This window comes from Schistocerca gregaria, chromosome 10 (assembly GCF_023897955.1).
Source record: "Schistocerca gregaria isolate iqSchGreg1 chromosome 10, iqSchGreg1.2, whole genome shotgun sequence".
Classification (NCBI taxonomy): domain Eukaryota; kingdom Metazoa; phylum Arthropoda; class Insecta; order Orthoptera; family Acrididae; genus Schistocerca; species Schistocerca gregaria.
The window spans coordinates 208,813,625-208,841,373 of record NC_064929.1 but is presented as its reverse complement, the minus strand read 5'-3'; the positions used below and the strand labels follow the sequence as shown (position 1 = coordinate 208,841,373).

At 43.7% G+C, this 27,749-nt stretch overlaps 1 protein-coding gene across 2 annotated transcripts in view; it reads left to right on the top strand.

Moving 5' to 3' along the window:
• The first annotated feature begins 3,200 nt into the window (after window positions 1-3,200).
• The window catches only part of LOC126293266 (protein draper), a 356,553-nt gene continuing 332,004 nt past the window's right edge, over window positions 3,201-27,749 (top strand). For both annotated transcript variants that reach the window (XM_049986389.1, XM_049986388.1), the window contains exon 1: window positions 3,201-3,397. The gene's annotated coding sequence lies outside the window, so the exon portion shown is untranslated. The remainder of the gene's footprint in view (window positions 3,398-27,749) is intronic.

Sequence of the window (27,749 nt, the reverse complement as noted above, 5' to 3'; positions counted from 1 at the left end):
AGATGTGTGGGGTAAACGTTGTAAAGGGAGACCAGGCGATGAATACAGTAAGAGTGTCCAAAAGGATGTAGCCTGCAGTAGTTTTCAGTGATGAAGAAGTTTGGACTGGACAGAGTAGCACGGAGAGCTGCATCAAACCAGTTTACTGACTGAAGAATACAACAACGACGTTGTTTTACAGGGCACAACTGAAACAAGTGAAGAGTATCTCTCCCTTCGTAAACATACCTGAAAGGAAATAGCTCAGACATCAATACCAGCACAACAACAACGATAACCAGAATGAGATTGTCACTCTGCAGCGGAGTGTGCGCTGATATTAAACCTCCTGGTAGATTAAAACTGTGTGCCGGACCGAGACACGAACTCGGGACCTTTGCCTTTCGCGGGCAGGAGATCTTCTGTAAAGTTTGGAAGGTAGGAGATGAGATACTGGCAGAAGTAAAGCTGTGAGGACGGGGCGTGAGCCGTGCTTTGATAGCTCAGTTAGTAGAGCACTTGCCCGCGGAAGGCAAAGGTCCCGAGCTTGAGTCTCGGTCCGGCATACAGTTTTAATCTGCCAGGAAGTTTCACAACAACGATAACGTTCACCCTTATCAGTTTTCTCTATTGATAACGATTTAGGGGTCGCGGTTATCGCTGAAACAACCGGTTACCGGTTATATCTTTTTTCCACGCCGTATTAACCAGATTGTTAAAACCACTCAATATAACCGGTTTCTGAAATAACCGACATTCGTTTCTTCACTGCTGTTTTTTTTTTCCTGCAAAAACTTAAAAATCGAACAAAGATTGGAAAATTTTGACTCCCTTAGTTTCAAGCTACAGAGAATCAAATTATTAAGCTGAAACGTCAAATAAAAGAAAACTGATTCCGTCCATCGTCAGCTGCTTTTCTCGAGAGTGATAAGCGGTTGAAAAAATAAATTCTCCCGTTGGTTTTAGTTTTTGAAACTCTGCTCAGAAATCAAGTTTTATTCGGGGATCATACCAGTATTTGGAGAGCGCAAATAGTCTGTGCTAAAGGGTGAAAACTGAGTTTGAAGAACTGTTTTTCGTGTTAATTCGTACGTTTTCAGTGGCTATAAGCAGATAAAGCCACGTTATGCAGACGCAGACAGCCTATCAGCTATTTTCTGTTTTCATTTTATACTATGAACGAACTGTTATCAAGTTTTTTAACTTATTATTATTACCATAATTTCCTTCCTCTTCTATTATTTCGTAGAAACGACAGACAACTTCAATCTTTTAAAGCAAATGAAGGAGTGTATTTTATTGCTACGTCACTTCGTAAAAATATTTCCAGTTTACGGTTGGTGCCATTATGCAATATAACAAATGTCCGTCGACGATATGTAGAAACTACGGTATAGACCAGGTGGTGCACGCGTATCTTAAGCCACGACACACGGCGATAGAAACGTTAATGTCTCAGCGCTGCTGTACCCAGCGTTCTTTGCTTCTATCTGTCGGTACTGTTACTAAAATAGTACTGACGGTTTTTCCCATTTTCTACGTGTAATAACATAATATTCCAGACCAGTGCAAATTTATGAATAAAAATTATTTTTTCAAAAACGGTTTATTTAAAAACGAAAAGTCTTAGCGTCGCTCCTATGGCTAACTGATATTTCGGTTTTTACTCTGTTATTAGAAATAAATAAAAGCACCTGTTATAATCGAGACCAACCAAAAAAGCGAAAAATACCGGTAACTGACAAGGGAACCTCCCCATCGCACCCCCTTAGATTTAGTTATAAGTTGGCACAGTGGGTAGGCCTTGAAAAACTGAACATAGATCAATCGAGAAAACAGGAAGAACTTGTATGGAACTATGAAAAAAAATCAAAGTATACAAACTGAGAAGTCCATGCGGAAGATAGGCAACATCAAGGATAGTATGGGCTTAGGAACACCATGGTCCCGTGGTTGGCGTGTGCAGCTGCGGAACGAGATGTCCTTGGTTCAAGTCTTCCCTCGAGAGAAAAATTTAATTTTTTATTTTCAGACATTTATTATCTGTCCGTCCTTCCGTCCGATGCGAGGTAACTGTGCCGTAGTATGGGGACGCTACACCTAAACAAACATCGAAACACACGACGTCAGTCGACTACAGAGCAAAAACGTTAAAAACATATGTTTTGACAGAGCACAGGGAAAACTGTGCGACTGTGAAACTGTTGCATTCATTTGTTGCAGTTTATGTGACAAACTCATGTTTTCATAACTTTTTTGGAAGTGATTATCACATCCACAAGAAAACCTAAATCGGACAAGGTAGAAGAATCTTTTTACCCATTCTCCAAGTGTACAAGTTAGGTGGGTCGACAACATATTCCTGTCATGTGACGCACATGCCGTCACCAGTGTCGTATAAAATATATCAGATTTGTTTTCCTGTGGAGGAATCGGTTGAATTATGACCTTGCGATCAAATGTTTTTGGTTCCCATTTTAGACGCACGTCCTTTCGTCTACTAATCGCACGGTTTGCGTGCGGTCGCAAAACACAGACACTAAACTTATTACAGTGAACCGAGAGGTCAATGAACGAACGGACAGATCATAACTTTGCGAAAGTAAAGTAAGTGGACTTCTTACTCGAGGGAAGACTTGAATCAAGGACCTCTCGTCCCGCAGCTGCTCACGCTAACCACGGGACCACGTTCACACTATCCTTGATGTTGCCTATCTTACGCATGGACTACTCAGTTTGTATATTTTGCTTATTTTTTTCATAGTTCCACAGAACTTCTTCCTGTTTCCTCGATTGGTCTGTGTTCAGTTTCTCAAGGCCCATCCACTGTGCCAACTTAAAACTAAATCCGTGGGGGGTGCGATGGGGAGGTTCCCTTGTGAGAACTAAAATACCGTCATTGGATTAAGCGGTACGTTTTTCCCCATCCCTGCCCTGTAGACGTGGCGGTACTACGGCGCGTTCGTCTCCCCCCTGCATTCCATTGACGCCACGTCGGCCGGTGAAGCTGCAGGTGTTTCCATGACAACCACTCGCTTCGCCGCCACAGGGGAGACAGACCGGCCTCGTTGCGAGAGAGAATTCCTGTCCCGGCCCGCTGGCAGGCTCTCCCTGCGCGCGTCCGCTGTGACGTCACAGCTGACGCTGCACGCTGTTTGGCTGAGGAGCGGCGGTGGAGTGGGGGGAGGAGCGGAGGTGGGGGGACCAGCTGCCGAGCGGCCGCTCAGTCTGCGCCCGACCTGCAATGGGGAAGGGTGGCTTGTGCGAGTGCGACGTCCAGCTGTCCTCTGATCGCGCGTGTGCCCGCTGGTCGTGGGTGTGATTGTTATCGTGTGTGTGTTTTCCACGAGCGAAGAGCTGGCGCTTCTGAGGGGTACGGACACCAGAAGACGGAGGGAGCAGCGCGTTAACTTTCTCGGTGAGTCGCAATTCCACGATTACAAACAGCTGTCTTTTTGACGTCGTGCAAGCGTAGGAGCGAAATCTCCACATACAAGGATCGTTCTCAGAAGCTTCCGCCTTTATTGCAATCTCCTACGAATAACGATAAGGGCCGGTTTAAAAACTGTGGGGAGTGATCATGTATTTTAGTTCAAACGTAGTCCACAGCAGTCATAAATGTTCTGAGTGACACTAATTTGCCACTCTTGCTGTTGGGACTAATTCATGCTTTTACTTCATATACAATTCCTGTTAAAGGGAAAAGTATATTTCGTAAATCTAATTGAAAGCATTACGTTTAACAATAAGTGCGCGAGGGTTTAACGAATTATGCTTCACATTTCAGAATGGCTGCACAGTGAAAACACAAAATAAAAGAATGGTTTCATTATAACAGTAGCAGCGAAAGGGGATAATTTATATCATTCAAGAAATGACGAAGTAGCCAGTTGAGTCTAAAATGGTATTTACTCGCGCAGTTTTTAAAAAGTTATCGTGTTTTTTTAATTAAGTGTTTAGATAAGTTGCAATTGTAGCGTAGAAATAAGGCAGCGAAAAAGTGAAGCGAAGAAGGAATTTGTAGTAATGAATAGGACCGACTCGGTTACATTTAAGTGCTGCGATACGACAGTACGTTCGCTTACTGTCTCGGAGATGCTTTGACGCACTTCTGCCACACGCCTGACCCATTTCACACGCCGATGGGTAGGTGGCGGTTCTTGTCGATCTTAATAGAGCAAGTAGTTGCGAGTGTCAGTGATAAATGTGACACTATATGCTTCAGGCCAATTTTTGTGAGAGGTCTATGAACAAACAAAGAATGCCTTTGGTAGAGAAGTCGTGCAGGCAACACTCGCTTCGAATACCTTCTTGCGTTGTGAAATTTTATTTTCGCTAATGCTAAAAACACACGGGTTTAACATCACGACGAAATAGATCTCTGTTTCATTATTTCGTGAGCTTTACCGTCTGTACGGTGGCAAATCATTAGCTGTTCTCTGCGCAAATGTGCGTCTTTGTCTCGAAAGTTACGCAAGTACGGTAATAACGTAACCTAAAGGATGACGAAGTGTTTTGTCCAGTGGTGTAATCAGTTACTTCTTATTTGAGGAGGAATGTCCTTTGGGTAATTTAATTACGTTTCTCAACACACGATCTAAGTATTTATCCATCTGTAAGAGTGCTGAACCGTTGTCAAATTATGGGCAATGACAGGTGTATATATAGTTTGATTTTGCTTGCGTTGCCATCCTCCGCAACAAGCACAGACATATTTGTTGGTAAATAAAAACCGTTCTTTCTTGCTTCACTGTAATTTATTTCTCCCAGACGTGTTTCGCCATTTTCACTTTAAAGCATCATCAGTGGGATCTAGTTATACATTTTTGTTTCGATACGTTTTATTTGTAGATTGCGTGTCGTTCTTTATGTAAATAAGTGATTAGTTCTTCGCGTTCAGATGCGTTTCGCTTTTATTGACACAGCATTATCAGTAGTTGTTCTGTAGGTACAACATGTGGCACAGTTTACTCACGGTGTTTGTGTTGACGTGGATCTTTTTCCTCTTCTTCAAAACACGTCAAAGAAGGCCTAAGTGTCGTAATAATTAACTTGTACACCACATTCAAAGGCAACAAATTTTATTTATCTGATACTTCCTCCTAGCAGATTAATACTGTACAGACCGAGACTCGAACCCAGGACCTTTGGGTTTTACGAGCAAAGTTCTCGACCGAATGACCGACCCATCCAAGCACGACTCACGGTCTGCCCTCAAGCCTTTGCCTCCGCCACTACCTAAATTCCTGCCTGTTAACAATCAGAACAATGGAGTGTGTTACGTATGCAGTAATTGCTCAGTACGCTTTCTCAATAAAAGTAACAACTCTTTAAGATGGAGTGTGATTCAGATAGACAAGAGAAACAAGTGACAACTAATGTGCATAGTGTTTCAGAATTGCACCGACGAAGTTCGAGGGGGTGTAGAATGTGTCTTGAGAAACAATATGCGGATAGGATCCTGTGTCCGGAAACGTCATCCAACGACGCTCCAGAGCGTCGAATGTTTCAAACTTCCAGGGATGACGCAGGAGGATAAATGTGTCAATTTGATATGAAGAAGCCTTGTCCTGGGACGAACTAGTCGGAAGTTAAAGCGAAAACCACTGTGGTACCTGCGACGACGGAACGGGTGTACGGTACAGTTGCTACTGACGTATAGTTAAGCAACTTTCAGAGGTAACACTGTAAACCAAAACCAGGGAAAAAGTCTGCCGAACGTGAGCTCTAAAATTCATGCGTTAACAGCTACAAACATTTGTTCAACAGACGAGATGTGTTTCACAGTACCGAAGATGAGCACGTCCTAATAGCTACTCAGGTATGCATTCTAGAGCCCATGTTTACTGGGCATTCTTGTTTTGGGCCGTAGTGCTACTTCTGAAACTCGCCTACCATGCAATCTTAGCAACAACAATGCCGGTTCATGTATTCCATTCCCAGAAGCTATTTTCGCTTGTAACTTTCGACTCGTTCGAGACCAGAGTCCCGTACTTCAAATTGACACATTTATCCGACTCCATCATCCCCGAAAGTGTGTGCTATCATCACGGAATTAAACTGCCTGCGTCTATAACTTCGACACTCCGTAGCGTCGTTGCATGACGTTTCCGGGGACAGGTTCCTATCCCCATCTTGTTCCTCAAGGCACCTTCTACATTCATTCGGAGTTTGTCGGTGTAATGTTTATTAAACACACTGTCCATCTAAGCACGCTATATCGTATATGTACAGCTCGGTATGATCTTCAGTGGCTCCTGGCCACCTGTTGCTATGGGTGAGTCGCCGGAGAGGGCCTGAAAAGAAATATTACGCCTATACTCACTAACAGGTTTCAATTTATGGTCTGCTAATCTCGACCTTTCGCACTCTGTCTGTGCATTAGGAGCTTATCGTGCTTTTTGTCGTAAACGAAGATACCTGATCTGCGCCTTCTGAGTCAAATAGTTTGTTTGTTTATTCATTCCTTATTTCATTTCTGTTGTAGAGACGTTGCACTGGCTTTCACAATTTGAGTAATATTTGTACATATAACACAACGCAGACATATCTTAATTCGGTCAAAAGTTAATTTTATTACAATTAGGTGAATACGCAAGAGAAAACCAATATATCCTTAACAAAGACTGGTTAAGGTAAAACGTAATCAATCATGCTTTGATGTGTTCGGAGAGTAAGGTCCGACCGGCACGAAATGGAAAAACACAGTGAAAATCAAATTTTTTTATTCGCAACAGCCAACCAAACCTTCCAGCTACCTCTCCAAATAGTCGCCTCTCCAACTTAGGCATTTGTCGTGGCGCTGTATAGACTTTCCAATATCTTCATCACAGAAAGGAACCACCTGCGCTTTCCGCAGATCATCTACGCTGATCTGCGTTTCGTTGTCTGCGCCAAAATGTTGTCTTCGTAGCCAGTGCTTCATGTGAGCAGAGATGAACAACAGAGGGAGCCAATTAAGGACTGCGTTGTGGGTGATCACACTTCCCATGAGAAACGCTACACATGTGTCTTTATTGCCCCTGCAGAATGCGGCTGAGAAAGTAACGCGTGACATTTGTGTTATGTAGGCTGCATAGCATTAGGCGAAGCCTCTCACAAGATCCACATACTTGGCGGGAGTCACTGTTGTTTTAGGCATTTCTACGTGATCACTTTGCGCTCTAAACTGAATAGAGTGACGTGAAGCGATCGACAGGCTCAGTTAAGACTCTTAACACATCTGTGCAAAGTTCCATCGGATTTTCACAGTAATTTACATTTCACACCTAATGAGACCTTACCTGCAGCTTATAATCTTCAGCAAGATGTCCTTTAACAAATTCTTATGAGCTATGGAGCAGCAAGACTACAAGATACTGACTTACCTTCACATTTTCACTGTTATACACTTACACCATTTTACTTCCATAATGTACACTATGCACTCCTTGGTCTCCACTATCTTACACTCTGGCCACCTCATTTATTAGCTGCATGTCTATCCAAAGTACCCAGAGCAAACAAAACAAGGAGAAAGCAGCAGCAGGATTATTTGTATATAAGGAGAAACTATACACATTTCATATTTACCATTGCTAGTTTATGGATACACACATCTTACTGATTCCATGTTTGAAGAGGAATATTTCTGCTGTTTAGCTTAGAGGTACTCTTTGAGGCAATACACGGTAAGACATTTAAATCTCTCTTAGGAAATGTATGGAAAACTTAAAATCCGATTAAGAGAAGACTGTAATAAAAGTAGTTCGTCTCGAAGGGGAGCCTACAGTGACACCAAACTGGACTCCCCTGGACCACCTGATGGGAACAGGAGAGGGGGGGGTCGACTTTGAAATCTTAAATAGGAACCCCCCATTTTTTGTTGTGGATTCGGATTCTCCTGGATAAAATAGTAACTACAGTTTTATCATTTTTTGGGTGCCACTGAAATCGACAAAAAATGAAAATGGGTTAAAAACTGTTGAAAAATTATAGTGTCTCAAGAATGACACATCATATTAAGATTCCAGGGGTTCAGAGATGCAGTCGTTTTAAAATCTTTAATGATAGTCGGTTTTACACAAAAAAAAACTTGATTCTCCAGAACATAACACACAACTTTGTCAACATAACTGGTGTAATTTCATTCACACGCGTAGGCGAAAGGAAAAGTAGTTGCAAAAAATTCATTGGTTTGTTTATCAATGAACTAGCTGACAGACTAGCCATTGTCCGGATGCTCATTCTGCCAAATTTCTGTCAGAAACGAAAGCAAAAAATGAGCTGTTTTTTTAGTGAAATATCCTAAACAGTTACTGTAGGCTGGGCGCGACTTCTTAGTGTGTCTACAAGGCGATTTTGGAAAACGTCGCTATCATCATAACTCTACAGGTGACGATTCTTAACAGTGGAAAGCTGCCAGGTGTTAAGGGATTTCCTCAAGCTGATTCAAGTGTAGGAGAGTAAATGTATTAAAACTTCATTAATGATGCTGCAGCTTTTGACGGACCTCAGTGTTTATAGCGTCATACCTGCTGATCTGTGTGTCTTACAAGGATGCACTCAGTGTCACACGTAAATACTGTCTGCGAAATATGTTGGGAATAGTGTTAGTAGCAAAGGAGTGATAAATTTAAACGTCATGCACAATGCCGCAGTAGTTATTCTCGCATGGCAGTGTTTATGTTTTAGTATCTCCTGAGCTCTAATGGGTTGCTGGTTCTTATCCCAACAGAGATTGATGCCTGACGGTAAGGGACAGTGTACCAAGCTTGATTGAAATCGGTCCAGTGGTTTAGGAGGAGACGTGGAAGATGGACACAAACACAATTTTTATAATATGTGTGCAATAAAAATGTATCGGAGAACATTGTGCTGTTTCGAACATCTGCTTAATGTTTTTCAGCTGCTTTGATTTTTGCAATGAAAAAGTGTTAAATTCAAAAGTTACGTACTTTTTCCCTAAGAATCAGAATACGCAACAAAAAAGGGACTCATTATTTAAGATTTCGAAGTTGACCTCCTTTCCGTCCCCATTGGGGGTCGGTTAGGGGGGTCGAGCTTAGTATCATTTGAAACCTCCCCTTAGAAAAATTATGAATTACTGTGCTGATAAGCCCCTTACGTTATTTGATTTTCAAACAGCTGAGCAAAACTGAACGTGCACTGACATTTCTCTCTCTACTTATCCAGATCATCAGTAAACTGACACACAATATTTTTAGCACAACGCAATCTGACTTTCAATATTCCCTACAAAAGAATGGCACTGACTAACATTAACCTATACCTTTAATGAATCACTTACCTCACAAAAAACTTCGTTACTCGTACTACTGCAATACAGCGAGCGCCACTGCTGCCAGCTAAATAAAAGATTCCAACTACTGATAGGCATAGTTAGCAAATGAAATATGTTGATAGAACAAACAATGTATTTACCTTAATAGTCTTCAAAAGTATATATATATATATATATATATATATATATATATATATATATATATATATATATATATCGGTTCATGACATCCAGTCTCATAAATTTACTCTCTCTCTCTCTCTCTCTCTCTCTCTCTCTCTCTCTCTCTCTCTCTCATGGACACACGTCCAGATCATCCGCTCTCAAAACCCCCTCTCTCCCCACATCCACCACTGCTGGCGGCTCACCTCCAACTGCGCAACGCTACGCGCTGTTCACATCCAGCTGCCCAACACTAAAACCGCAAATATTCCAACAATGCCAACCAGCCACAGACTGCACACAGCCAACGATTTTCATATAGCCTACTTACACATTGGATGTCCCCCACTGAGGCTAACAACTTTTGTTCCAACCTTTTTATAACCCCATTTCTAGTTTTCCAAATATTTCCAAAAACAGTTATAAATGCTTAGCCCTGTATAGAAAGGAGGAGACTAAACAACCTCTTGATTGATTTCTGAATATACACTGAAGCGCCAAAGAAACTAGTACAGGCATGAGTAGTCATATGCAGAGATATGTAAACAGGCAGAACACGGCCCTGCGGTCGGCGGCGCCAATATAAGACAAGTGTCTGGCACAGTTGCTAGATCGGCCATTGCTACTACAATGGCAGGTTATCACGTTTTAAGCGACGGGACACAGCGGCTCCGAGGTAGCGATAAAGTGGGAATTTTCCCGTACTACAATATCACGAGTGTACCACGAATTTCAGGAATCTGGTAAAACATCAAATCTCCCACATCGCTGCGACCGGAAAAAAAAGATCCTGCAAGAACGGGACCAACGACGACTGAAGAGAATCGTTCAACGTGACAGAAGTGCATTCATTTCGCAGACCGCTGCAGACTTCAATGCTGGGCCATCAAGCGTGAGCGTGCGAACCATTCAATGTCATCGATATGGACTTTCGGAGCCGAAGGCTATTGACAGGGGATCTCAAGTTGATTCCGTATTTCTAGATTTCCGGAAAGCTTTTGACACCGTTCCTCACAAGCGACTTCTAATCAAATTGCGGGCCTATGGGGTATCGTCTCAGTTGTGCGACCGGATTCGTGATTTCCTGTCAGGAAGGTCGCAGTTCGTAGTAATAGACGGCAAATCATCGAGTAAAACTGAAGTGATATCACGTTTTCCCCAGGGTAGCGTCCTGGGGTCTCTGCTGTTCCTGATCTATGTAAATGACCTGGGTGACAAACTGAGCAGTTCTCTTAGATTGTTCGCAGATGATGCTGTAATTTACCGTCTAGTAAGGTCATCCGAAGACCAGTATCAGTTGCAAAGCGATTTAGAAAAGATTGCTGTATCGTGTGGCAGTTGACGCTAAATAGCGAAAAGTGTGAGGTGATCCACATGAGTTCCAAAAGAAATCCGTTGGAATTCGATTAGTCGATAAATAGTAAAATTGTCAAGGCTGTCAATCCAACCAAATATCTGGGTGTTAAAATTACGAACAACTTCAGTGGGAAAGACCACACAGATAATATTGTGGGGAAGGCGAGCCAAAGGTAGCGTTTCATTGGCAGGACACTTAGAAGGTGCAACAAGTCCACTAAAGAGACAGCTTACACTACACTCGTTCGTCCTCTGTTAGAATATTGCTGCTCGGTGTGAGATCCTTACCAGGTGGGATTGACGGAGGACATCGAAAGGGTGCAAAAAAGGGCAGCTCTTTTTGTATTACCACGTAATAGGGGAGAGAGTGTGGCAGATATGATACGCGAGTTGGGATGGAAGTCATTACAGCATAGACGTTTTTTGTCGCGGCGAGATGTATTTACGAAATTTCAGTCACCAACTTTCTCTTCTGAAGGCGAAAATATTTTGTTGAGCCCAGCCTACATAAGAATGATCATCAAAATAAAATAAGAGAAATCAGAGCTCTAACAGAAAGGCTTAGGTGTTTGTTTTTCCCGCGCGCTGTTCGGGAGTGGAATGGTAGAGAGATAGTATGATTGTGGTTCGATGAACCTTCTGCCAAGCACTTAAATGTGAATTGCAGAGTAATCATATAGATGTACCCTTGATGACTGCACGGCACAGAGCTATACGCCTTGCCTGGGCCCGTCAACACCGACATTGGACTGTTGATGAGTGGAAAAATGTTGCCTGGTCGGACGAGGCTCGTTTCAAATTGTATCGAGCGGATCGTCATGGACGGGTATGGAGACAGTGTCATGAATTCGTGGACCACGCATGTCGACAGTCGACTATTGAAGCTGGTGGAGACTCTGCAATGGTGTGGGGAGTGTGCAGTTGGAGTGATACGGGACCCCTGATACGTCTAGATGTGGCGCTGACAGGTGACACGTACCTGTACGTAAGCATCCTGTCTGGTCACCTGCATCCAATCACGTCCATTGTGCATTCCGTCGGATTTGGGCAATTCCAGCAGGACAATGAGACACTCCTCACGTCCAGAACTGCTACAGAATACTTCAGGAACACTCTTCTGAGTTTAAAAACTTTTGCTGGCCACCAAACTCCCCAGACATGGACATTATTGAGCATTTCTGTGGTGTCTTGCAACGAGCTGTTCAGCTGAGATCTTCACCTGCCAGGTAGGTACCCTTACGGATTTATGGACAGCCGTGCAGGATTCATGGTGTCAGTTCCCTCCAGCACTACAGGCATTAATCAAGTCCATGTCACGTCATGTTGCAGCAGGCAGGTGTATCACTTTCTTTGGCTCTACAGTGTAGATGCCTTTTCACTGAGTTTCATCCTGGGCTGTGATTCATTGTATAAAATCTTCCTGGCCGTTACGTGAGTCTCTTTCGATTAATTTCTACCGCTTCCTATGGAGATAGTGATCGTACCTGTCTTTTATATTGTATTCGAGCGTCTCTCTCCATTTATCTGAGCACGAGCATTTCCTTTCAACTTGTATTATCGTCGCTCGCACGTTATGCGCGCGGAGACGGACGTGTGTTATACTGCGCTCTGTTGATGGCTGTATTTTTTTTACCACGCTGACTTCTTGTGTGATCCTTGGAATTTCCCGGCGTCCAGATTGCACGCAGATGTATCATCGCGCAGATGCTTGCGAGTGAGTAAACAGTCGCAGCTGTTGATGGTTTCGCAGCCTTCCGCTTCGCTCGGTGGCCGTTTGGCGAATCTCGTGCGTAGCAAGATCGAGCCAGTTCGATCACTGGATGAGCGTGATCGTGAATGCGTCGTGCGTCAAAAGTAGGAAAGTGCAGTCAGGGCGGGCTGGGTATATCTTAGAACGCTAGCGGGGGAGAGAGTTGTTCCAAGGAAAGAGTGAAAGTGGCTGTTGCGGACTTGTAGCCACCAACCACGGTTAATTTCCATCGGTATAATTGCGCGCTGACCGGCCACATCTGATAACTGCTGCGCATAAAGTGATCGCCATTTTTTAGCACCGTGTGTTCGCTATAGGGAGCTCGTTCGCGGATTCCGGGTTTAATTAACGTCACGTCTTGTCAGTTCTAGCGCGAACTATCGCTCTGTCTGGTATCCCATATGAGAGGTCTCAAATTTCAGACGTTGGTCGTTCAACCGCACTGAGTTTCTGAGTGATTTTTCTTGTTGTCTACAGATGAATATCTGTTAGTTTCTTTGATAGGTGTTTGCATGTTTCATGAAGCATTTTTCCAGCAACTCTCCACGATCTGCAACGTGTCAGTATGTTTGCAAACAAGGTCTATTTTCTCTGTGAAATTTTGTCTTCATACTGGCCATTTACATAACTGGATTTCTTTGTATATCTTAATATGCCACTATATTGGGTAAATACAGCATATATTCGGAAATTCAGATGTAGAATAGGACGAGTGGTCAAGCAGATATCGTTTCAATTTGTTTTTAAAACCTTTGTTGCCCCCAAGGACCGTCAATTCACAAGGGAAGTGCTTTCATGACTGCATGCTTTGCTCCGTTCTGTGAGAGAGTAAGACTAACCTGTCGATAGTGGAGATTGTTATTGTTGCTATTCTTTTCTTTATGAATGCTAGCACTATTTGCGGATGATATTGTGGTGTGAGCGAACAAATAAACCTAAATGATAAGGTCGAGAAATATGGAACGGAAATGTAGTGTGGAGAAAAGCAAGGCCATTGTGGTAAACAGAGGGGTTAGAGAGGGCAAGGGACAAATTCATATTAAGGGACGGGATACTGAAATAGTGCACAACTTTAAATATTTGGGATGTGTATTCTTGGGGAACGCTTGTCTGGAGACAGAAATTAGCAAAAGACTACAACAGAGTAGTAGATTTTACCAGTGTGTGAAAGGCTTGGTGTGGGGAAGGGAAGTGCCAATGAGGTGCAAGCCGATGCTATACAAGACTTACTTCACACCCATACTAACTTACAGCTCAGAGACGTGGACTATGACTAGAAGAGAGGAGATTAGGATACAATGAAGTTTCTGAGAAGTATGCTATGGAAGACGAGGAGAGACAGAGTGAAAAATGAAGATGTTAGGAAGGAAGTTGGAGTGGAGAAGTTGACTGAGAAAATTGAAAAGAATAGATTAAAATGGTTTGGGCATGCGAAGAGGATGGGAGAGGAAAGAAATCCAAGAAGAATGATGGAGTTCAAGATTGAGGGCAAGAGGCCAAGAGGAAGACCGAGAACAAGATGGATTGATACAATAACGATGAGTTTAAGGAGGCGAAACCTACTATGGAACCAAATTGTGGAAGAAGAATGGTGGAAAGACCGAATAAAGTGGCAAAGTACCATTAATACCCCAACACGACCAGATGTTAGATAGTGGGGAAACGAAGATACGGTATGTCAGTGGATGGAAGTACGTAATTTAATCTAATTTCCTGATATTTTCATCATCAGAATTAGTAATTACACGCAGAGCAAATGCTGCTAAACTCAGACGTTTTCCAAGTTACATTATACGTGCTTGTGATTAATATGCAAACACAAGGTGTTTTAACGAATCAATTTTACATATTTCATTACATAGTGTATCGTTATCAATGATCCTATATGTTGTGCTGTACATAAGTGAATTATGTATGTATTTTTCAAAGTTGATAGAAGATTTATCGAGAACCAATCAGTAATACTCTCAAGAATATAAAGTAATGCTCGTGTCTAGCGTTGCGGGGACCAAGGCAGTTTATTGTGAATAGCAGAGTAATCACGTAGATGTACGTTGGGAAATGACGTTCGGTTGTGATACCGATATCAATTTTTTATTCGTTGTCACTTCCGATTAGCTTTGTCACAGTTGGTGTATAGAAATGTACCAAAAATCTTGCGGTGTCTAGTGAGCTAACAGTAGACCTCTTTAAAGTGTGCCCTCATATATTGTATAGGTAGCGCCTTTGATGTTTTTGTATTGTTCGGTTGCAGCTATCGTTCATGTGTTTTATTTACAGTATGTCGTTTAGTTTTTGTGGGTGGTAGTGGGCTTATGTCATGTTGTTTACTGGACTTAAATAGCTCTGGTGCAGATGGCGTGTGTATTGAACTTTGCAGTTCTGTCGTTTCATGTTGTTGTGGAACCAGTCCGAAGTCGGGTTTAGGTTATAAGATAACACTTTGGTTCTGTGTGGTCAAAGCCGGCGAACGTCGGCAGAAAATCTTTTTTATACATTTATGCTGCATTCCCTAGTTACATATACAAAAAAAAAAATTGCCCTGAGCACTATAGGACTTAACTTCTGAGGTCATCAGTCCCCTATAACTCGGAACTACTTAAACCTAACTAACCTAAGGACATCACACACATCCATGTCCGAGGCAGGATTCGAACCTGCGACCATAGCGGTAGCGCAGTTCCACGCTGAAGCGCCTAGAACAGCTCGGCCACTCCGGCCGGCTTCACATTTACATCACTGGTGGAAAAATGTCCAGTCAATGTAGCGTGAATTTTCAAGATCTTAATATGTTTCAAGGCGCTGCCAACCAAAACGTCTCCATCCAGTGTCCCCTATTCCCGCGGCCGTCGACTTAGTTTGACGGTTTTTGTTCTGTTAGTGTTTTCGTGTTGTTAGTGGCGTCACCTGTTGCTCATCGCTCGAGGCTCGCGTCACCACAATCCTAAAGGCGTCTTCAGCCGACCGGCGTGTCGTCGCTAATTGTCTCCAGCGCCGTACAGCTTTACTGAATTTACCTTGCAGCTTAATTACCTCTAAAACGTGCGCTGTATAGCGAACGCATGTATACCTCCGACAGCGCTCCTGATTATCCACAATACCACAACTTTGATTTCGCGTTGGCATTCGTTGGCTTCGCCGACGTACGACCAACTACTAGTGTTTTTGACATGTTCGCCCAAGGATCCCGTGGTCTTGTTGAAGGAACCACTCCGACATTTGCCTGAAATGATTTAGGGAGACCTGAATTAGGATGGGTGGACAAATTATAAGCCTTCTTCCTCCCGAATCTAAGGCCAGTGTCTCGACAAACGCACGTTTCTGAATTTGTACCTGGTGTACAACGATGTTATTTTTAAGCGCATTGTGAACCATTTAGCTTGACAAGCCGGAAACAATTATAAACTGTTAATTTAGTCTCTTCTTCGTAAAAAAGGCTGAAAACTGAAACTTCGTGGCAGTTAAAACTGTGTACCATCCCGCGATCTCAACCAGAAACCCTGTATACAGTGGGCAATACTATTGACGATCTTTTTAAGTCAAATAACATTTTTAATTAAAAAATCGCCTTCAGTAGCGTGTTTCTTTTTATCGTAGTTCTATCTGGATGTTACGGTGTTCACTCCGAACACTGGTTTGATGCAACTCTCCCACACTATCCTATCCTGTGCAAGCATCTTCATCTAGGAATAACCATTGCAACCCACATCCCGTTTGGACTTACTTACTGCATTCTTCTCTTCGTTCCCTCTACAATTTTGTACCATCTGCATTACCAAATTGATCGTTCCTTTATACATATCGGGCGATCCTTTCTTTTAGTCAAGTTGCCCTTCAAGCTTCGTTTTCCACAATTCTCTTCAGTTCCGTCTCATTAATTATTTAATCCATGGAACGGTCACGTAGATTCGAAAGTAGGTAAGGCGGGTGGTGGATTTACGTTCATTGATAGCGTGTTAGGGCAACATAACCGGTCTTCAAAGGAGATCGCTGACGAAACATTGGTGCAAACGATTGAAGAAAACAGTCCTCCGTCACTATTTTTAATGAATTAACCGGGTTTCAACACTGCTAGGAGTGTCTTCCTCAGAATTTAAATCAAAGAATGGTCTATAACACGGTCACAGAATTATGACTAAAAACATGTGATACAGAGTAGAGGTACGGAATCATCGTGAAAGACTGGCAGTGCTTATATGTCACTTATTAAGTAATTATTATGCCAAAAGGGCGTTAGTCACCAATTTATTATTTTATACGTGACACATAAGTACTGCCAGTCTTTCACGATGATTCCGTACTTATACTCTGTATCATGCGTTTTTAGTCATAATTCTGTGACCATGTTATAGACCAGTCTTTGCTTTAAATTCTGAGAAAGACACTCCTAGCATTGTTGAAACCCGGTTAATTCATTAAAAATAGTGTCCGAGCTCTGTTTTCTTTCAGTTGTAACTATTCACGATCTCTGAACTTGCAGCTATGTACAAAATTCGTGCAAACCTACACTAGACTATTGATAAAGTGTCAAGCCCTTGATGATGATGATTTCAGGTGAGGAGCGTTCAACATCATTGTCGTCAGCACCCTGACGAAAAGGCAGCATGCCAAGCTCATAGGTGTGGACGAACGCTGCCTTCCTTTACCACCAATTTAGAGGTTGAGGCCTGACAGTTCACGAAATGTCACCACCCTTGTAACACTGGAATCATCGGCGAGGATGGTGGGCAGATATCTATCTAGACTGAGGGCTGCACCGATTTCGGCACATATGACACACTGGTTGCCCAAAATATGCTGAACTGCAAGTGGCACACCACAAGCCTCACTGAGTTGTCAGGAGGAAGCCATCTGTTTAAGGGCTGTGTCCGATGCGCAGCCTGGTAGGCAGAAACTCCTACCTGCAATGAGACTGACATGAAGTCCGCCATGCCTGTGTGGCCGATTTGGGAAACCGTAGTTCGTTTCGTCACCTGCAACCATTCAGCGCAACGCTCTGGTACTGCGATAACGTCCAGTGCCAATTTCAGTCGCAGCTGCCGATATCGTGGAAATAATATTGGCACACGCGATGGTCGTCGGCTGCGGAGTCCCACCGTTAGCAGCTTTCGGTGCACTGTGTTTTCAGGCTCATTTGTTCTCCGCCCAGCACTGAAGTCTGATATTGATTCTGCCACAGGTCCCTGCCTGTCCAGTTTTACCAACCTGCCCAGCCGACGATGTCAGACATCTGTAATGAAGAGTGGCCAACCAACCGCACGTCGTATGGACGTTGTTTCACCTCGGTTTCGCCACGTGTTGAAGACGCCACAGCACTCCTCGTACACCCGAAAATCGTGCAGTTTGGGAAGTTGTCGTGCCAAGCGTCCGGGCCATCACAATCTGCCCTCGGTCAAACTCAGATGCATCGCGCGCCTTCCTCATTCTATACTTCGTGTGCCGTGCGTGTGTCTGACTGGCAGTCATTCCTCCCCGGGTACGCTGCTATCGTCTGGTTGGGTTTATATCGATAGTAAGTCGGTGATCATAACATTAGATCAGAGTAGATGACTGCAGGTTGGTTTACGCTACGGTCGCAGGTTCGAATCCTGCCCGGGCATGGATGTGTGTGATGTCCTTACGTTAGTTCCGTTTAAGTAGTTCTAAGTTCTAGGGGACTGATGACCATAGAAGTAAAGACCCATAGTGCTGAGAGCCATTTGAACCATTTCTTGACTGCAGGTTGGTTAACATTATTCAGAACTTAACGGAATCCACTCTGGGCGGCGGAAGCAACTGGGCATCTCAGCGTGTACTGTTGGTTTTGGACAAACATCATCTGTAACGCCCCTTAGAAAATTACAAATGTCTGTGCTGGTAAACCTCTTTCATTATTTGAATTTCAAACAGCTGAGCAAAACTGAACGTACTCGAACATTTCTCTTTTTATTTATTCTGATCATCACTAAACACACACACACAATATTTTAATTTTTTTTTTAGTGCAACGCAATCTGACTTTCAATAATCCCTACAAAAGAGTAGCCCTGACTAACAATAACCTATACCTTTCATTAATCACTTACCTCACAAAAATATTCGTTACTCGAACCTCTGCAATACACCGAGTGCAATTACTGCCAGCTAAATAAAAGATTCTAACTACTGAAGCCACTAACTACTGATAGGCATAGTTAGCAAATGAAAGATTTTGATAGAGAACAATGTATTTACCTTAACAGTGTTCAAAAGTGATAATATATATATCAGCTCATGACATCCAGTCTTACAAATTTACTCTCTGATGGACACGCGTCCAGATCATTCGCTCTCAAAACTCCGCCATCTCTCTCCACATCCACCATTGCTGGCGGCTCACCTCCAACTGTGCAACGCTTCGCGCTGTTCACATCAAACTGCCCAACAATACATAAGCGAATATTCCAACAATGAGTCCAACCAGCCATACATTGCACACAGCACAGTCAGTCATTTTCATACAGATCAGATGCACGTTATCTCTGGTAATAGGGAGGAGGTATCAAGGAAGGAAGTTTCCTAAGGAAGGGATTGATCGTACACACGTTAATACCTCTCACCATGTCTCCCTCCCTCCCTCCCTCCCTCCCTCCCTTGCGCTAACGTATCGAACTGGTAAGAGCCGTGTGGACAGAATGAGACCTTCCACAGCGCGCACAGAAGCCTTTAAGCTGTTAGTCTCAGCGGCCGCAGGCGACACGGTTTGATTTCCGCTGTTCCGGCCCGCTTACCAGGGAGCGGAGTACAGTCGCAGCCTACAGCAACTAGACCTCCTTCTAAGGCGCAGAATTTTTTCCATAACGGACCTCCGGGCTCTGACGAAGATCGTTTGGACGCATTAATGCACAACGATCCACGTCAGTGCAGTCGAGAACTGGCGAATGTGATGAACTGCGGTCATTCCACCATCGTTCGACATTTGCATGCAATAGGGAAGGTTCAAAAATCGGGTGTATGTATACCGCATGGTCTAAGGCGAAACAAAATTCAGCGGGGGGCCATACATCACTGCATGCTCACTAGTTCGCTGGCGAGCAACACCGAACCTTTCCTGTGCCGTATCGTTGCTGGTGACGAAAAATGGCGTCTTTATGCTAATATAAGGAGAAGAGAGGAATGGTTGAACCCAATAAAGCAGCAACCGCCCGATCAAATACCTGCGAGCACCAACCAAAGATAATATTATTCATCTGATCGGACAGCGGCGGTATGGTGTACTACGAATTGCTTGCCCGAGGTGTAACCGTTACTGCTGATATTTACTGTCAGAAACCGAAGCGGCTTGCAGGTGCCATCGAGTGACAACGAACAGACAAAAAACACCATACAGCGCTTGGGTTGGAAAGTTATTTCGCACCCACCTTATTTATTTGATCTTGCTTCCTCAGATTTTCACTTATTCCACTCTCTATCGAACAACCTTCATGGAACTTCCTTTCCGGATGAAAATGCGCTCGGAACGTGGCTAGATGAGTTCTGCGGTTCAGAACCATGTGATATCTATAGTCGCAACGTTGGCGGCCGGAATGGCCGAACGGTTCTAGGCGCTTCAGTCTGGTTCGAATCCTGCCTCGGGCATGTATGTGAGTGATGTCCTTAGGTGAGTTAGGTTTAAGTAGTTCTAAGTTCTAGGGGACTGACGACCTCAGCTGTTACGACCCAGAGCCATTTGAACCATTTTTGAACCACAGCGTTCGCAAACTGTTGTAGATGGTGAGTGGTAATATATTATTGTCTGAAGTTTCCGTATGTGTATCTGTTGTGGCTATTAAACTTACGGATAACGCCACGAACTTAAGCACCAGTCCAATACATTGGGTAGAAAGATGCAGTCCATGTCGACAGAGATGCCGTGGAGGCAAATCGGTGAGGTGGACAGTCGGGCCGTCCAGATTTACCTTTTCTGCAGTTGCTCGGAATCGCTTAAGGTGAGTGTTGCAATGGTTTCTTGAGGACGACACGGCCTGTTTCATCCCCCATCCTTGTTCTGCCAGTTTGGTAGCCGTCTCTGATGACCATGCCTCAGACGGTACTCTGACTCTTAAATTCAACTTAGTTACTTTTTCAAATTTGCTTACACACACACACACACACACACACACACACACACACACACACACGAATTCTTTTAAAGACATGATTCTCGCAAAGGAAGTATATTTGCTGAGAATACTGTTCATTTGTACCGTCGCTGGTTGCGGTGCAAACAAGTGCCGTCCTCAGGAGACGTGCAGGCTTGTTGTAAGCAATTTCGTCCATCATACTAACTGTTCTTCCTATGCCTTTTTCTTTTACGCTTTCTTCGCTTATCACTTTTGTTTTTTATTTCTATGCTTCCGACCTTTTTTAGTTTTAAATGATAATTAATTGAAACCCTCAGCTGCTGACAGGTGTTGGTAATATACCTCGATGGGGAAAGCTGAAAATGTGTGCCCCGACCGGGACTACAACCCGGGATCTCTGTTCTTTCGAGAACAGTTACTATCTTCATATATATATATATATTTCGGTTTTATTCGCTGTGCCCAACCAAGGAGGCGCGCTTTAGTTATTTAGCTCTTTTTGGTATTCTGTTGCTCAAGCGGTGAAGAAGACACCCTTTATGGGACTGCTTCGTCTGTCTGTCCGTCTGTCTGTTAAGATCCATATTTGTCTGTCCGTCTGACGGGGTAGATGTATCAAGCTAAAATTTGTGTCAAATACCGAGTTCTACGGTCAGTTGGCGGTTTTAAAAAATTTACCATCTAAATCAATGGATTCCAAAGATAGGGCCATTTATATAACATTTTTACACTCGCACACTCACTCATCAAGATCTGCAGGGTTCACCGTGATCTAGAATCACGGAATTTGGTAAGACACAATGTTTCACAGTACAAATAAAGGAAAAAATTTAAAGCTTGTTAATTCGTAATCATATAAACAGTATTTTTTCCTGTTTGCTGTCTATTTGTTAAGACCCTTTTTCTCAGAAACTAGTAGAGGTATCAAATTGAAATTTGTCAAATAGTAAGGTCTAAGATCCCTTCGCGCTGTAAAAAAATTATGCCTCTAAGGTAATACAATCAAAAGATACGGCCATTTAAGTCACATATTTTGATATTCAAAAACTCACTCACTCAAAGATGAGCTATGAACACACAATGTCCCAGGATATATGGTCAATATTCAGTGCTATAACAGGAACGATGATTCGAAGCTAAAAAGTCCAGCAAACATGAGCTCTGATTTAAATATTTCAGGAGCTACGAGCTACAGGCACTTCATTTTCGATACTCAGAAATAAATCTCTTCTGGTGCAAGCTTTTCACTGACCGTATTTTGAGAGCGGTAGTGTGGGTGAAAAGAAAAAAAGTCCAATAAACATGGGATCTAAATGCAAACATGTCCATCTTTCCTAGATCAAACACATCTTTTCTACCGAACGAGACACCGTACCTCTTAAGGTATGTGTTTTAGAACCCATGTTCTTGTTTTGGACCATACTTAATCCTTCCAAAATATGGAAACCAAAGATGCTGCAGTAAAAGACATTCGTCTCACAACATCAGAGATCAACTGGCGCTCACAGCTCTTAAAATATGCATAATAGAACTCTAGTTTACTAACTTCTTGGCTTCGAATCATCGTTCCTGTTATATTCCTGAATGTTGAGCATTCCTCCTTGGACAGGGCGGGAACCCTATTTACAGTTGTCCGCTCTTTTTCTCACAGCTTCTCTTCATTTATTCAATGCGTTTCATCATTGTGGCCCTGTCCACCCTGTATTTTTCCAGGCAGGCTTCTCACCATGATGTAAGGGCGCGAGAATGAAATGTAAATTAGTTTCCAGGCATCCCAATTAAGGCACCTAGCAACCATCTCTTCGACTGTAATTTCTCTGTGCCGCGCGGTATGAGGCGCCATGTCACGGATTGTGCCTCCCATCCCGACGGAGGTTAGAGACCTCCCTCGGGCATTGGCGTGTGCGTTGTTATTAGTATAAGTTAGTTCAAGTACTGTGTAAGGCTAGGGAGCGATGGCCTCAGCAGTTTGGTCCCTTAGGAACTGACACACATTTCAAAATTTTAATTGCTCGACGGACGATAGAAACTAGGCAGAAGCAATAGGAATGTCACAATAAAACTGTACAGTTGGTTGCCTGATAGGTGCACAAGGTAAAGTCGGCAGCAAACAGATGTTATCCGGCCGGAGGGGCCAAGTGATTCTAGACGCTACAGTCTGGAACCGCGCGACCGCTGCGCTCGCAGGTTCTAATCCTGCCTTGGGCATGGATGTGTGTGATGTCCTTAGGTTGTTGTTGTTGTTATTGTTGTTGTTGTTGTTGTTGTTGTCTTCAGTCTTGAGACTGGTTTGATCCAAACTCTCCATGCTACTCTATCCTCTGCAAGCTTCTTCATCTCACAGTACCTACTGCAACCTATATCGTTCTGAATCTGCTTAGTGTATTCATCTCTCGGTCTCCCTCTACGATTTTTACCCTCCACGCTGCCCTCAAATACTAAATTGGTGATCCCTTGATGCCTCAGAACATGTCCTACCAACCGATCCCTTCTTCTAGTCACGTTCTGCCACAAGCTCCTCTTCTCCCTAATTCTATTCAATACCTCCTCATTAGTTATATTATCTACCCATCTAATCTTCAGCATTCTTCTTTAGCACCACATTTCGAAAGCTTCTATTCTCTCCTTGTCTAAACTATTTATCGTCCACGTTTCATTTCCATACATGGCTACACTACATACAAATACTTTCAGAAACGACTTCCTCACACTTAATTCTATACTCGATGTTAACAAATTTTTCTTCTTCAGAAACGATTTTCTTGCAATTGCCAGTCTACATTTTATATCCTCTCTACTTCATCATCAGTTATTTTGCTCCCCAAATAGCAAAACTCCTTTACTACTTTAAGCGTCTCATTTCCTAATCTAATTCCCACAGCATCACCCGACTTAATACGACTACATTCCATTATCCTTGTTTTGCTTTTGTTGATGTTCATCTTATATCCTCCTTTCAAGACACTATCCATTCCGTTCAACTGCTCTTCCAAGTCCTTTGCTGTCTCCGACAGAATTACAATGTCATCGGCGAACCTCAACGTTTTTATTTCTTCTCCATGGACTTAAACACCTACTCCGAATTTTTCTTTTGTTTCCTTTACTGCTTGCTCAATATAGAGATTGAATAACATCGGGGACAGGGTACAACCCTGTCTCACTCCCTTCCCAACCACTGCTCCCCTTTCATGTCCCTCGACTCTTATAACTGCCATCTGGTTTCTGTACAAATTGTAAATAGGCTTTCGCTCCCTGTATTTTACCCGTGCCACCTTTAAAATTTGAAAGAGAGTATTCCAATCAACATTGTCAAAAGCTTTCTCTAAGTCCACAAATGCTAGAAATGTAGGTTTGCCTTTCCTTAATCTATTTTCTAAGATAAGTCGTAGGGTCAGTATTGCCTCACGTATTCCAACATTTCTGCGGAATCCAAACTGATCTTTGCCGAGGTCGGTTTCACCAGTTTTTCCATTCTTCTGTAAAGAATTCACGTTAGTATTTTGCAGCTGTGACTTATTAAACTGATAGTTAGGTAATTTTCACATTTGTCAGCACCTGCTTTCTTTGGGATTGGATTTATTATATTTGTCTCATACATCTTGCTCACCATATGGTAGAGTTTTGACAGGACTGGCTCTCCCAAGGCCGTCAGAAGTTCTAATGGAATGTTGTCTACTCCCGGGGCCTTGTTTCGACTCAGGTCTTTCAGTGCTCTGTCCTTAGGTTAGTTAGGTTTAAGTAGTTCTAAGTTCTAGCGGACTGATGACCACTGCAGTCAAGTCCCATAGTGCTCAGAGCCATTTGAACCAAACAGTCGTTATGGCTACAATTTCCGCGGAACGAATGTTCAAATGTGTGTGAATTCTTAAGGGACCGAACTGCTGACGTCATCGAACCCTAGAGGTACACAGTAAATAAACTGACTTATGCTAAGAACAACACACACACCCATGCCCGAGGGAGGATTCGAACCTCCGGCGGGAGGGGCCCCGCAATTCGTGACATCACGCCTCAAACCGCTCGGCGACTTCGCGGAATGGTTTGAGATACGTGAGGTTTGTGAGGCAGATTGAATGACAACTGCTGAAAGCATGTTTTCCGCGTCGTATTTTAAGCTGGTACGTGAGAATGTCTCATCATCTATTTCGTGAAGCACAACGATAAATCGCGCTGAAGTGATTTCGCCTGCACTCCAGTCGCAAGATGCGGGAGAGTCTTTTTGTTTCGGTCTTCTTGTGTGTGAGTGGCGGAATCCGGCGGGCGCGCGTGTGTGAGAGAGGGAACAGTGCACAGGATCGTGTTTTTCCGCTGACGGCACTCGCCCGGCTGAGAAGCGTCGTTGCGCAACCTTCACTTAGAACCGCGGCTGCCGCGCGCGCTTTGTCTTTGTACCGCCGCAAAGCCGCCGAGTTAAAAATCGCTGTCCGTGACCTTATTTCCCTTTCCCCTTTTCACCAGTTCCGTGTTTCCGTTTGCCCACACAAGTTACGTTTAGCTTGTTCGTGGTCCACCGCTCTTTCAAAAAAACTCCCACACGCCCTACATCTGTTTCACATATCGGCAAAACATAGTTTCCCACTTTCATCAATAGTAATACACTGTCAGAAAAAAATCGCAAACCCAAAAACAATTAGTGTAGAGTCATGAACTTTCGGGAATAAATTTGTGTAGGTATCATATTTAAATGATATCATTGCGAGATCACAGATTACCTTCCAGGGTAGCCGAGAGCACTAACGCGCTGCTTCGTAGACGCGCCCGCCCCGGACCGAATCCGCCCGGCGGGTTAACAACGAGGGCCGATGTGCCCGGCCAGCCTGGATATGGTTTTTAGGCGGTTTTCCCCATCCCGCGAGGTGAATACCGGGCTGGTCCCCATGTTCCGCCTCAGTTACACGGCTTGCAGACATCTGAACACCTTCGCACTATTCCATGCATTACACTTGACGCAGACAGTTGGGGTACACTAATTCCGTCCTGGGGGGGATTAACCATGGCTGACCCTGCGTAACTGCGGGACAAGGCTCAAGCAGTAGAGATTGCGAGATCACACATTAACATAAGCGCTAGAAAAGCCACTGTGAATGTGAATTGCTGGTACATTAATAAGCGGTGTAACCGCCAGAATGTTGAACGCAAGCCTGCAGACGTGCCGGATGTCAGTTTGTGGGATTGAGTTCCATGCCGAATACACTTGGTCGGTCAATACAGGAGCAGTGAATATTGGTTGTGGATGACGCTGGAGTTATCGTCCGACGATGTCCGACATACGCTCAATTGGTGACAGATCTGGTGATCGAGCAGCCCAAGGCAACATGTCAACACCCCCCTTACTGCATATGTTGGCTACAACACCGTTAAGTGGACGAGCGTTATCCTGTTGGAAAACATCCTGTGGAATGCTGTTCATGAATGGCACTACAACAGATAGAATCACCAGACTGACGTACAGATTTGCAGTCAGGCTGCGTGGCATAACCTAGAGAATGATCCTACTGCCACACGAAATTGCACCCCGAGACCATAACTCCAAGTGTAGGTCCAGCGCATCTAGCATGCAGACAGTTCGGTTGCAGACCATTAACTGGTCCTCTAACAGACACACGGCCGTCACTGGCACCCATGCAGAAGCAGCTTTCATCAGAAAACACAACACACCTCCACCCTGGCCGCCAATGAGCTTTCACTTGACATCACTGAAGTCCCAAATGGCGGTGATTTGGGGCAGTGGAATTCACGCTATAGGGCGTCTAGCTCTGAGTTCTCCTTGAAGTAACCGATTTGTAACAGTTCGTTGTGTCACTATGGTGCCAAGTGCTACTAAAATTCCTGCTGAAGATGCAGTACGATGCGCCAGAGCCATACGCCGAACACTGTGGTCTTTCCTGTCAGTAGTGCCAACTGGCCGTCTGGAGCCCAGTCTTCTTGCGACCGCACATTCTCGTGACCGCCGTTGCCAGCAGTCATGTACAGTGACTACACTCCCACCAGAAGCAACATCCGGCTTCTCGTAGCCCTATTGCACGACATCGTTCAAACTTTGGGTGTTGAGATGGGCATCTTTGTCGCCTTAAAGGCATTCTTGACTAACATCAACTCGCCACGTCCAATTTCAAAGGTAACTAACGCTCAAGACCGTTACAGCATGTATTTAAAGCAAAACTGACTTCGAGAATTATAGTGGCGCCACTAGCGCGTCTTTTGCGACTGGCACGAAATTTGAATAGGCACAATCTTTCAGATGTAGAAACACGCCTACCAACTTTCATTTGTCACACGACTCCTTCTTGATGTTGCGATTTTTATTCCGTCGGTATATATTACGCCTACACTCCACTCGAAACAAGGCCCCGGGTGTAGACAACATTCCAATAGAACTACTGACACCCTTGGGAGAGCCAGGCCTAACAGAACTCTACCATCTAGTGAGCAAGATGTATGACACAGGCGAAATAGCCTCAGACATCAAGAAGAATATAATAATTCCAATCCCAAAGAAAGCAGGTGTTGACAGATGTGAAAATTACCGAACAATCAGTTTAATAAGCCACGGCTGCAAAATTCTAACACGAATTCTTTATAGACGAATGGAAAAACTGGTAGAAGCCGACCTCGGGGAAGATCAGTTTGGATTCCGTAGAAATGTTGGAACACGTGAGGCAACACTGACCCTACGGCTTATCTTAGAAAATGGATTAAGAAAAGGCACCCTACGTTTCTAGCATTTGCAGACTTAGAGAAAGCTTTTGACAATGTTAACTGGAATACTCCTTTTCAAATTCTGAAAGTGGTAGGGGTAAAATACAGGGAGCAAAAGGGTATTTACAATTAGTAAAGAAACCAGATGGCAGTTGTGTAATAGTCGAGGGGCATGAAAGGGAGGCAGTGGTTGGGAAGGGAGTGAGATAGGGTTGTACCCTATCCCCCATGTTATTCAATCTGTATATTGAGCAAGCAGTAAAGGAAACAAAAGAAAAATTCGGAGTAGGTATTAAAATCCATGGAGAAGAAATAAAAACGTTGAGGTTCGCCGATGACATTTTAATTCTGTCAGAGACAGCAAAGGACTTGGAAGAGCAGTTGAATGGAATGGACAGTGTCTTGAGAGGAGGGTATAAGATGAATATCAACAAAAGCA